General features: G+C 50.3%; 1 pseudogene; it reads right to left on the bottom strand.

The window, feature by feature from the left end:
* Positions 1 to 3,280: 3,280 nt before the first annotated feature.
* On the bottom strand, positions 3,281 to 6,649 carry LOC144786478 (28S ribosomal RNA; annotated as a pseudogene).
* Between the last annotated feature and the right edge of the window lie 2,985 nt (positions 6,650 to 9,634).

Here is a 9,634-nt window from a genome sequence, read left to right as displayed (position 1 = left end):
GAATATGAAGCCCTTACCGTCTTCTGAAGATCACAGATCAAAGGATCCATGGCAATGTTAAACAACGGTGGGGATAAAGAGTTCCCATGCTTAACTCCTGACTTCATTGTTATTTCTGGAATTGCTTCATTGTTTTTCCCTTGAAAAATGTTGTTGAGTCAGTGTATAAGTCTTTTATTATGTCTCTGATGTGTGATGGAACTCTATGCCCTTCAAGACTCTGTAAAATGTGACCATGGCTGACAGAGTCAAAGGCTTTTGAGATGTCTATGAACACCACTGCTAACAAGTTTCTGTTCTTTCTTGCCCCTTTTATGATATTTTGCAGAAGAGTCAGATTTTGAGACAACCTCTCACCTTCATGTAGCCTTTTTGTCTCGTATTCAATTCAAAGAACGATGTGAGTCTTTTAATTAGTATTTTCCTGAACAACTTCATGAATGCCGTACCGATGATAATTGGTCGCCAATTACTGATTTTTTTTAAGTTCCATATCGGTACATTCTTAGGTATCAATATTGACTGGTTCTTTTTAATACTTTCTAGTGCTCTTCTCATCGATAAGCGAGACAATAAGATCCTGGGAAGCAGTCTTGGTTGCTTGTTATGCACTTTATTCAAGTCATTTAGGCCAATCTTGTCAGGCCCCACTGCTTTCTTTCAATGTGATTCATCGAAGGCTTTAGTTATTTCAAGCAGTGTAATTTCTTTACACAGTCTTCCAATTTCCCATTCATCCGGTATCCAGTCACTTGGGAAGAATTTGGAGGTTTTCTTGATTTCCTTTTCAATTATGTCAGAGCTACTGCTAGTGTGCGTTACGATCTGGTAGGTGAGTGCTCTAAAGCCTTCCCTCTCAGGAGAGGGGTCAGGCAAGGCTGTGTGCTGGCCCCGTCCTTTTTAATCTTTATATCAATGGACTGGGTGAAGCCCTACTAAAGAAGGGCCAAGACTATCCCCAAGTTAATAGGCGACCGATACCGGCTCTGCTTTACGGAGATGACGCCGTACTGATGGCACGTACACAAATTAGCTGGCAGCGGGTCCTAGATAGTTTTAATAACTACATGAAGGCTCTTGGCCTAAGTATAAACATCCCCACAACATATATCATGAGATGTAGCCATGGCACCCAGAGGCTGATATATATGTTTGTGGATGATAGGAAATTATCCTTAGCCAAGAGTTTTTCTTATATTGGCATCTTATTCAGCCAAAATGGTTCATGGGCCCGAACAATAACCATAAAACAATTGGTGTTCTCTAGGACAACTAGTACACTTGCATCTTTTGCAAAGAAGTTGGGTAGGAAGCCACTAGGTAAACTCATGCAAATATATAATAATAATATAATAATAATCCACATTTATATAGCGCACAATCACCCGTTAGGGTCTCTAGGCGCTGGGGGGCCGTCGGGAAGATTAAGCAAGTTATTGCCCAGAGTCGCATGGTGCTGGGCTAACCTGCCGCCGGAGCCGGGGATCGAACCCTGATCCCCAGATTCCAGCGTCAGTCGCCCTGGCCGCGGCGCCACACCTCTGTGCATCCCTATCTCAATGTATGAGGCTGTTGTGTGGGGTTTTGTTAATTCCTCTGTACTCCAAACAGTGGAAAACTCCTTTTTTTCTATCCGTTCCACCTAGTACCTCCTCTTATGTCTGTCATGATGAGTTGAGTCTCCCCTTAATTTCTGACCTTATTAAGTTGGAACCTATACTTTTATGGTATAGGTTATGGAGTAAGGATCAGACCAAACTAAATAGGGAGATTTTGCAAGATACTCTCAGAATGGATGGGGCCCTTAAGATTCCTTGGGTTAGGTTTGTACGGGACTTCATGAATGATCTGGGTCATCCAGACTACTTCACTAACCCGTGCAAAAGAAACAATTGATGGACGGAATGCTGGACAATGCAAACATTCACCCCGGTCACAAGGATCTGGGTTAAATCCATCATTCTTTCGCTCACTACACCACCCCAGTTTGGACCCAGCCATATGCGAATCAGTCTTGACCCTGTTCCTTGTGGGAAAAGTCCCACCCGAACTGCCAAGCCAGGTCCTCCCTGGACCGGAAACCAGCATCATGGGACCTGTTTCAGGGCATCATCCTTCATCAGTCAGGCTATCTTGAATCCAGTGGTGTAGTGAGCACCGGACCCACGTCTGGACATACCCTTCCCACTTAGGTGGACATATGCAAAAGAAACAATTGATTGATGGAATGCTGGACAATGCAAACATTCACCCCCAGTCACAAGGATCTGGGTTAAATCCATCATTCTTTTGCTTTCTGCATTCTGCCCATCAATTGTTCTTTTTGCATCTGTCACCCCGAGTGGGAAGGGTATTCCCAGACATGTGTCCTGTGCGCTCCATGCCACTGGAGTCAAGCTATCCTTGCCTGATGAGGGATGATTCAATTCAATTCTTTGCTGACCTTGTACACATCGGGTAGATTTTCAAAGTCGGTTGTTACAATGGCATTCTTGACTGAGGAAGCCCCAATTTTGATGCTCCGGAGCGTGAACTAGGTGCCATATCGTGATCTGAATCGTTGTTACTTGTTGGATTGTTTGAAGCGGGTACTGCCTCGTCAAAGTCGGTAAGATTTCTGGAAAAGACAGCACTTCGTTTGGCCATCTTAACAGGGGTTTTAATCGCCAGAACTACCCCATCTGGAATTGTGTTCGTTTGCTTCACCATTTCTCACTATCACGCTTGCTGCCATGATAGAACCTTGTTTGGATTGTCTCTATAGACTTTTCTATGAATAGTCAAGCACTATAGCGGCAGTTACCAGCGGGACCACTGGAAGGTAAAGGCCACTACAACTGAGAATAGGTTAAGAGAGTCATAGTTACTCCCGCAGTTTACCTGTGCTTCGTTACATTTCTTCGCTTTGACATTCAGAGCACGGGGCAGAAAGCACATTGCGTCAACAAGCTTTTGCAATGCTTTGTTTTAATTAAACAGTCCGATTCCCCTGGTCCGCACCAGTTATAAGTCAGCTGCTAGCTGCCGGCGGAGGCAGAACGCCGGCCCACGTCCCGGGGAGAAGACAAGGGAAAAGGAGACCACCGCAGCTGGGGCAATCCACAGGAAGGGCCCGGCTCGTGTCCAGAGTCGCCACCTCGAGGGTGGTGCCTCATTCAGCCACGGCGAGCGCCCAGCCATGCTTCGCACCCCAGCACGACCGACCCTGCCCTTAGAGCCAATCCTTATCCCGAAGTTATGGTTCTGACTTGCCGACTTCCCTTACCTATATGTTCCAACATGCCAGAGGCTGTTTACCTTGGAGACCTGTTGCGGATATGGATACGGCCCGGAGTGAGATGTACACCGTCTACCCCAGATTTTCAAGGACCAGCGAGAGCTCAACAGACGCTGCCGGAACCGCAATGCTTTCCAAGGCTCGGACCCCTCTGTCGGGGCGAACCCATTCCAGAGTGCCCTGGCCTTCACAAAGAAAAGGAAACTCTCCCTGGGGCTTCTGCCGGCTCCTCCGGGTTTGCATGAGTTATTGCACTGGACAACGTGAGGGCACCCGTCTCCGCCGCTCCAGGTTCGGTGATCTGAACCTGACTCTCTTTCAATCGGGCAAGGGCAATGGAGGACATTGCCTGTCCCTTCCGAATGGCGCTGCCCATCTCTTAGGACCGACTGACCTATGTTCAACTGCTGTTCACATGGAACCCTTTTCCACTCGGCCTTCAAAGTTCTTGTTTGAATATTTGCTACTACCACCAAGATCTGCCCCTGCAGCGGCTCCACCCGGACCCTCACCCCGGGCTTCTGTGCGCACTGCAGCGGCCCTCCTAATTGTCGCGGCTTACCCCTCGGCTCTCAGAGCCGACCACGGCCGGGTATGGGCCCGACGCTCCAGCGCCATCAATATTCAGGGCAAGTTGATTTGGCAGGTAAGTTGTTACATACTCCTTAGTGGATTCTGACTTCCATGGCCACCGTCCGGCTGTCTATATCAAGCAACACCTTTTTTGGGTTCTGATGAGCGTCGGCATCGGGCACCTTAACCCAGCATTCGGTTCATCCCAAAGCGCCAGTTCTGTTTACCAAAAGTGGCCCACTAGGCACTCGCATACCATGCCCAGCTCCACGCCAGCAAGCCGGGCTTCTTACCCATTTAAAGTTTGAGAATAGGTTGAGAAAGTTTTGGCCCCAAGACCTCTAATCATTCGCTTTACCAGATAAAACTGGGGGGTCAGAGTGCCAGTTATCCTGAGGGAATTTTCGGAGGGAACCAGCAACTAGATGGTTCAATTAGTCTTTCACCCCTATACCCAGGTCGGACGACCGATTTGCACATCAGGACCGCTACGGACATCCACCAGAGTTTCCTCTGGCTTCGCCCTGCCCAGGCTTAGTTCACCATCTTTCAGATCCTATCACGCACGCTTATGCTCCACCTCCCCGATCGAAAGGTGAGCAAAAGAATGATGGATTGAGCCCAGATCTCTTGAATGGGGTGCATACTTTGATTTGTTCTGCATTCTGTCCATCAATTTTGTGTCTTTTGCTTTCTCGCCCTTAGTGCGCCAGGTATGCCCAGACATGGGTCCAGGGCTCACTGTGCCAATGGAATTAAGCTATCCTGTTTGATGAGGGGTGAAACCCCGAAACCGGTTCTAGGATGATTGTTTCCGGTCCAGGGAGGATCTGGCTTGGCTGTTTGGGCTGGACTGTTCCCATGGGGCACAGGGTCAAGACTGATTTGCATATGGCCAGGTCTAAACTGGGGTGGCATGGTGAGCAGAATAATGATGGATTTAACCCAGATCTCTTGACGGGGGGGGAATGCTTTGATTTGTTCTGTATTCCATCCATCAATTCTGTGTCTTTTGCTTTCTCACCCTAAGTGCGCCAGGTATGCCCAGAAGTGGGTCCTGGGTTCACAATGCCACTGGCATCAAGCTATCCTGGCTGATGAGGGGTAAAACCCTAAAACCGGTCCTAGGATGCTGGTTTCCGGTCCAGGGAGGGTCTGGATTGGCAGTTCGGGCTGGACTGTTCCCATGGGGCACAGGGTCAAGACTGATTTGCATATGGCCAGGACTAAACTAGGGTGGCATGGTGAGCAAAAGAATGATGGGTTTAACCCAGATCTCTTGACTGGGGGTGAATGCTTTGATTTGTTCTGCATTCCGGCCATCAATTTTGTGTTATTTACTTTCTCGCCCTAAGTGCGCCAGGTATGCCCTGACGTGAGTCCTGGGCTCACAGTGCCACTGGAATCAAGCTATCCTGGCTGATGAGGGGTGAAGCCCCAAAACCGGTCCTAGGATGGTTATTTCTGGTCCAGCGAGGATGTGGCTTGGCAGTTCGGGCTGGTCTGTTCCCATGGGGCACAGGGTGAAGACTGATTTGCATATGGCCAGGTCTAAACTGGGGTGGCATGGTGAGCAAAAGAATGATGGATTTAGCCAGATCTCTTGACCGGGGATGAATGTTTTGAATTGTTCTGCATTCCGTCTATCAATTTTGTGTCTTTTTCTTTCTCACCCTAAGTGCGCCAGGTATGCCCAGATGTTGGTCCTGGGCTCACTGTGCCACTGGAATCAAGCTATCCTGGCTGATGAGGGGTGAAACCCCAAAACCGGTCCTAGGATGCTTGTTTCCAGTCCATGGAGGATCTGGCTTGGCAATTCGGGCTGGACTGTTCCCATGGGGCACAGGGTCAAGACTGATTTGCATATGGCCAGGTCTAAGCTGGGGAGGCATGGTGAGCAAAAGAATGATGGATTTAACCCAGATCTCTAGACTGGGGGTGAATGCTTTGATTTGGTCTGCATTCCGTCCATCAATTTTGTGTCTTTTGCCACCTCCCCGATGGAGCGGGCTAGACGGGCCGGTGGCACGCCCGCCGCTGGATGCGCGGCAGGATCCCACCTCAGCCAGCATGTCCTGGCCCTCACCTTCATTGCACCACAGGGTTTCGCTTGGCCCTCCGACTCACGCACATGTTAGACTCCTTGGTCCTTATTTCAAGATGGGTCGGTGGGTAACCAACATTGCCGCAGAACCCTGGTGCCTGGCGTGGGCCTCCCCACCTGGCGGCACGACACGGTCGGGGTGCACTGAGCACAGTCCACCATAGTCGACAGTCGCACCGGGAGCAGTGGGCCCCGTCCCCCCTTCCCTGGGGGGCTGTAACACCCTCTGCCGGAGCAGAGGGCCACCTGCCACCCCAAAGCCTTCCCAGCCGACCCGGAGCCGGTCGCGGCGCACCGCCCGGAGGAAATGCACCCTGCAGGGGCTGGGTAGGGCCCGGATGCCGGTTCTATGGAGGGGTTACGGACCTCCCGGGCCGCTGACCTCCCCGCCGTGTTGAATCCTGCAGGCTGACTGCACTGACCCCACCCGTTTACCTCTCGATGGTTTCATGCCCTCTTGAACTCTCTCTTCAAAGTTCTTTTCAACTTTCCCTTACGGTACTTGTTTGCTATTGGTCTTGCAGCCGTATTTTGCCTTAGATGGAGTTTACCACCCGCTTCGGGCTGCATTACGAAGCAACCCGACTCCGCGAGAAGACCCGACCCCGGCACCGGTCTGATGCAAATTTCTTACTACCTAGCGTTCCCCCAGGTCCCCTAATAAAAATGGTACCTCCCTTGTGTGGGTGGGCATAGTGGCTGCAACAGTAAATGGCCCAAATTGTACTGTGGAGACATCAAAATTACATATCACAAAAGGAGCTGGTTTTGCAAGGGGGACCTGGGTTTGTGTCCCTGGGCTCAACAGCCATCTAGGAAAACCTACCAAACCCACATATTTCTGAAAACTAGACACACTGGGGAGTCCAGTGAGGTATGGCTTGCGTGGATCCCCTAAAGTTTTCCTACCCAGAATCCTCTTGAAACCTCAAATTTTGCTGGTTCTGGAGAGGAGACCAGATCCCCTGTCAACCACGAGACGAAGGAACAGCCCCAAAGGACTGCTCTGGCTGCTGAGGTGGCACAGGAGGAGAATGGGTAAACGAGCCCACACACAAAGTGAGGAGAGTGAAGAAGAGGCTCTGAGGAGACAGGGCTGGGAGCCTTGGGAAGCTGGAGACCTACCTGTGAATAGCAAACAGGGACCCCTTTGACGAACTTCGTGGAACCGGAGGATGCTGTCTACCAAAAAAGATCATCAGGTGAGCCCGCACATGCCAATGAGAAGCTTGCCCCTGGGTTCTGGCGAAGTTGCATGTACGCATGATATACATAGTGCCCCACATCGAGGGTCCCAGAAGTAGAGAGGCAAGAGGGCCTGGTGATCGGAGACTAAACACAAGTTGCAGTGGGGGCACAGCTGTTGGTACTTTGGGTGGGATCGACCCTGCGAGATACTGAAAGGCTCTGAATCACAGCCCCTTTAGACCCACATGACCATGCCGCAACAAAAGGGCAAGATGGGGACGACCCAGCTACCCACAAAAGAGCCCTCTCTGACTCCGTTGACAACAGTGGTGGTGATCCTGCAACCATGGACTCCGCATTACAACTTCATCTAGAGAAAGTCCTTGCTGCCATAGCGGACAACAAGTGGACCCTCCAGCAGGATGTAGGTGGGGCTGGGTCTACTATGTGCTGAGCAACAGAAGCTGGCTGACCGAGTTATGAAAGTATAAGACTACAGTGGAGGTACTTGTCCCAGGACATAAACAAGGAGAGGCCCTCCTGAACGATCTTACAGCCAGAATTGGAACGTAGAGCTGAAGATGCAGAAGGAAAGAATAGGAGGAGCAACTTAAGAATAATAGGAATTCTAGAGGGAGCTGAGGGCTGGGACAAGACAGTGTTTTTGGAAAAATGGTTGACTGAGATTATGCCGCCAGACTCCCTTCCAGTTTCTTTGTCTTGGAAGAGCCCACTCTGTACTGGGCTGTCTGCCTGCCCCGGGGCACCCCCCAAGACCGGGGGTAGCCAAATTACTGCACTACAAAAACAGAGACTCCATACTACAGCAGTCTAGAAGCAAGGGGCACTACATCCTAGATAACAGCAAGATATCAATGTTTCCAGACTTTACGGCATGTGTGCAGACGCAGAGAGCATCCTTCATTGAAGTAAAGAAGGCTCTATGAGAGACAGGCCTGAAATATTCTTTGATCTTCCCAGTGAAGCTTCGAATCATACTGGATGGCGCTACACACTTTTGCCAAAGCCCCGAGGAAACTTGGACCATGCTCGAAGCATATGGGAAAGGTGCACCCCTGCCTAAACCACAAAGGGGCCCCCGGGAGCAGAAACTTTCAGAGGGCCTCAAACGCAAACGTCCTAAGAAACTGAGTACACTAAAGAAGCCCACGATATCACAGACCCAACAAAGCAGGAAGGCAGCCCTAAAGCGGTCACAACGCTAATGACATTCCAAAGTTCATAGAAACACATGGGCTCGTCGTCGGAAGTAAACATAGAGACGGACAGAGAACTGCCACAAATCACTCCAAGCTCAGCAGTTGATATTATATGAAGGGAAAACAATCCGCAGAACAACCCCCTTTTCTGTGGTTAAGAGACTGGAACTAACCTCATCCTGGCCACAACGACCTTCTGGAGCGGGCGATGACCGACCTCCCGCACGAGTTGGGGAGCTGGGACGGAAGCAACATCCTAACTCTTTGTTTCTCATAGTTCTCTAGTGAACTCTCCCCTCCCCCTCCAGAGTGTCTTGCCTGAGGAGCTGAAGGCAGCGTTCTTCAAGAGTTAATGTTGGGTTCCACGTTTGGGCAGCTGGCCGTTGCCAGTCCGCTCTTGGGTGTTTGTTTTGTAGTTATTGGGGCTGCTGCTTGCTACAATTGGGGCATTCTCTTAGGATCTGAAAGTGGGGGGTTTTGATGGAGAGTGGCTTTACATATGGCAGGTGTTGAGGGCTCTAAGTTGATTTCCTGGAATATTGGGGCCTGGGGTCCCCAGCCAAACAATACAATATCCTCAGTTATCTTATACGGAGAGGGGCTCAGATAGTGATGCTACAGGAAACGCACCTGACAGCAGAGGAGGTACATAGGCTTAAACGTAGATGGCGTGGTCAGCTGTGTGCGACAACTTACTCTGCATGTGCCCGAGAGGCACTTATCTGGATTAAGCCGGGAACCCCCTCCACGCTACACAGACAATCATGGACCGAGAGGGACGATTTGTCTTAGTGAAGGTGAGACTACGAGAGAGAGATTTCATGATATCAAGTATATATGCCCCGAATCATGACCAGACGCAGTTCCTCCAGCGCCTATCCGGACATCTGTCAGAAATGGCGGCGGGTGATATAATTCTGGGGGGAGACTATAATTGCGTGATAGACTTCGCCATGGACCGATCAAGACCCCCCTGAAAGGTGCGTCTGCAGCAGCTTTGGGCCTCCGGGGCTGGATGTCCAGGTGGGAGTTGATGGATATCTGGCATTTACAAAATGCCCAGAACAGGGAATATTCATATTACTCACCATTGTATGGCCTTCACACCAGATTAGATATGTTTCTCTGTTCCAAGCATCTGGTAGCCAACATGGCGGGTTTGGAATACCTAGGAAGGTCCTTGCCGGATAATAGCCCCCTCTTATTGAGATTTGCTCCTACCACGGGGAGAGCGGCTATCCCACTGTGGAGACTAGACCCTGGCCTCCTTGA

This window comes from Lissotriton helveticus, chromosome 10 (assembly GCF_964261635.1).
Source record: "Lissotriton helveticus chromosome 10, aLisHel1.1, whole genome shotgun sequence".
In the NCBI taxonomy this organism is placed as follows: Eukaryota; Metazoa; Chordata; class Amphibia; order Caudata; family Salamandridae; genus Lissotriton; species Lissotriton helveticus.
Note: the sequence above shows the minus strand (reverse complement) of the source record. Positions and strands in the feature narration are given on the sequence as shown.